Source organism: Priapulus caudatus, unplaced genomic scaffold (genome assembly GCF_000485595.1).
Source record: "Priapulus caudatus unplaced genomic scaffold, Priapulus_caudatus-5.0.1 Scaffold85, whole genome shotgun sequence".
NCBI classification, from domain to species: Eukaryota; Metazoa; Priapulida; class Priapulimorpha; order Priapulimorphida; family Priapulidae; genus Priapulus; species Priapulus caudatus.
This window is the reverse complement of record NW_014577146.1, coordinates 319,736-322,913: the sequence shown is the minus strand read 5'-3', so window position 1 is coordinate 322,913 and position 3,178 is coordinate 319,736. Positions and strand designations below refer to the sequence as shown.

The 3,178-nt window shown below is 40.2% G+C and overlaps 1 protein-coding gene across 1 annotated transcript in view; it reads right to left on the bottom strand.

Annotated features, from left to right (window-relative positions):
* Positions 1-1,365: 1,365 nt before the first annotated feature.
* LOC106804733 (PWWP domain-containing protein 2A-like) overlaps positions 1,366-3,178 on the bottom strand; it is a 13,213-nt gene continuing 11,400 nt past the window's right edge. Inside the window, exon 4 of the mRNA XM_014806053.1 lies at positions 1,366-2,941. The gene's annotated coding sequence lies outside the window, so the exon portion shown is untranslated. The remainder of the gene's footprint in view (positions 2,942-3,178) is intronic.

Sequence of the window (3,178 nt, the reverse complement as noted above, 5' to 3'; positions counted from 1 at the left end):
CAGGTAAAATAGCGATACAAGAAAACACGGATATGACGATAGAATGGAGATACGGGATGAGAGGAGTAGGTGAAAGCACGTATTGCAGAGATACAGAGTGAGAGGGGGAGGAAGGATAGAGAGATACGGGTGAAAGAAGAAGACAAAGAAAGGATAGAGGTGGGGGAGAGAGGTGAATTCGGGAGGAAGGATAGAGATACGGGAGAGAATATGAGAAGCAGGTAGGATAGGGGTACGGGGTGAGAGAAGGATGGAGGGCAGCTAAGACGGAGATGCAGGGTGGGGAGGGGAGAAAGCAGACAGGATGGAGATACATAGTAGCAGTGGGATGCAGGTCTTAGGATGGAGATAAGAGGAAGGAGGGTGAGGCAAGAAGGATGTCGATAAGGAATGAGACGATTATGATAGGCAGTGGAAACAGAGATACGGGATAAAAGTAGCAGAGAGAGAGAGAGAGAGAGAGAGAGAGAGAGAGAGAGAGAGAGAGAGAGAGAGAGAGAGAGAGAGAGAGAGAGAGAGAGAGAGAGAGAGTCTATATAGCAGAAACCCTTCCAAAGAATTAGAACCTAAACATGGCTTACTAATGATGCTTTACTTACACAATGGGACCCCGAAAATAATTGATACCCAACACCTTGCTGATGCAATATACTCACTGTTTTGTTATCCTCATCCTGTACGATTATTCAGTAAATTAGACAACGCTAAGTTATTATTCTACGTACAGCCTCTAATCGTAGTTCTACGCAACCTTTATTTCTCATTGTGGTAGCGTCCTGCACAACGTGCCTCAGGTTATTCGTTTAAGATATCAACGCGTAAAAATCAGACACAGTGCACGTGAACTTTTTCTCCCGCGTATGAAAAGTAGTTCATTGTAGATTACAAATTAAATAATGCTATAGTAGTTGCGGCGGATAAAAATCTTATGCAATAGCGAATACTGATTGGTAGGAGAGCAATAGTAGATGAAGAAACAATACATCTGCCAAACATATGCTGTTTCCAAATACAAAACTACTGTAAAATGAAATATATACGAGTATTACGTATCTTTATTAAAATGTCCTAAGCGCACACACGCACGCACACACACACGCACGCACGCACACACACGCACGCACACATACACAAATATATATCAGTGTACTTGCACGTAACACAGTCCAGATGGCTATTTGTATTTAGCATAAACCAGCTTGTATCTCATTTCGGATCACCACTATGGTAATAAATTACTTAAAATCATAAAAATTATCTAGATTATAGTTATGGTTAATTCTGGCGCCTCATTACATGGTCGGCCCTCCCGAGTTCTTGTTATTACAGTCGCCCCTGTGTTTAATAAAAAACCATGCACATTTATTAATTTTAATTAATTCATATATTTATTTCTTCTTTACACAATAACTTAAAACGGTCATCAATCGTTCATTCAAACATTCACAACTTCTTCCTACCTTCTTCCCTTCATTCACTAACTAATTGATCACAATCATCAGTATGGCCACAATACTTCCAATCCAGACTATTATATGAGTATAACCAAGCTGAAAGCATTTTCACCCTTCCAACTTTTGGGAGAGAAGCTGAGAAATATACGACTACGTATTCATCATATTAAACCATCTTGCATGCCCGACGGGCTTAGATGCTGGCACGTCGATAAAGGGGCAACGAATAAAAATACTGCAATTTTGGCAGAGGATACAACGGCATATTTGTGTGTTGCTGATTATCTGACTGCATCTTATTAAGAGCACATAATCCACAAACAGGGTTTATGCGCCCTTAACCATATGTAGCTGGACAGTATTTTTCATTTATCAAGCCCTTTATATAATATAGATTCGTTAATGCGGGTCTAAATAAAAACTCTATTGATAGCATACACACAAGGTTCGATGAGCTTTATCAAATCACTGTTATTATTCATTAGCTGATATTGTATTTGATATCTATCTTTACTTGCCAATGATAGCACAGGCTACTCGCCCGTTGAATCATAGTAAATCATGTAACGAACTACTGTGTACAAGGCTTTACAAACAAAAATACCTTTCAATTTCGTAAAGAGTGGATTTTTGTTTTCCCACACGAGCGAAATAAGCCAAGTACAAAGATGTCTTTATGCTGGTGTATTTTGGTCTTTTTTCTCAATTTCTCTTTGGTCTCTTGCCCCTTTGGCCTTGATTCGTAACTGCTATGCGGAAGACAGAACACTGCACAGACCCATGAATTTAGTGTGAACTATTTATCTATCCATGACCTGTCTACTAAGTCTCTGTCAATATATAGGGAAGTAGAATATGAAACATTGTAGGCGTATGTATGTATACATATATATACATACATATCAGCAGGAGTAGATAATAGGGATATATACATTCAGGTATATAGAATGGCACAATCAGTGTAAGCTATTATGTTTTGGAGGATATATCCGGGCCATTATACTCAGATGACAATTCGTAAATACGTGACACAACAGCGAGAGTAACATTTACAGACAGAGCGGATACGTACGCTATTATACGCGCATATGCGAAAACACAAATTGCACGCACGACGGATAAAACCGCACTTCTTTATATATATATATATCACTAACCGAATACGTTCAATGTTTTTATACATCCGTGACATCATTCATGCCAACGTCATCACACTTCACATCTGCGCGTACAATAAAATCATCACATGACTCAGGCAGTCACCCAGCATCAACCCTTTCTCTCTCACATCACGAGCCTCTTTACTAACGTCTACAATCTTGATATGTGCTGTAAGAAGCGGCAGCGGCATTATATAACTACCAGCAGCTGAAATTCACGTTGTACTGTATATATTACACACACACTTGCACGTGTACCTATATTGTTGTGGGTCCATATGCAGTGGTCGTGTACAGTCTTGGACTAGTATTATTTCAGATCGGCCCCTGCGAACAAAGAGAGCACGAGACCAGTTACTCGCTCATGTATGTATGTAACTATGTAAAAACAAAAGCACAGACTGGTTTCAGGCTATGCCTGTACACAGCTGTATTTTTATCTACCATTGATCTATGCAGGCGCGTAGACACACAGTCACACACCCACACACACACACACACACACACACACACACACACACACACGCGCGCACACACACACACACACGCACACATCACGCGCGC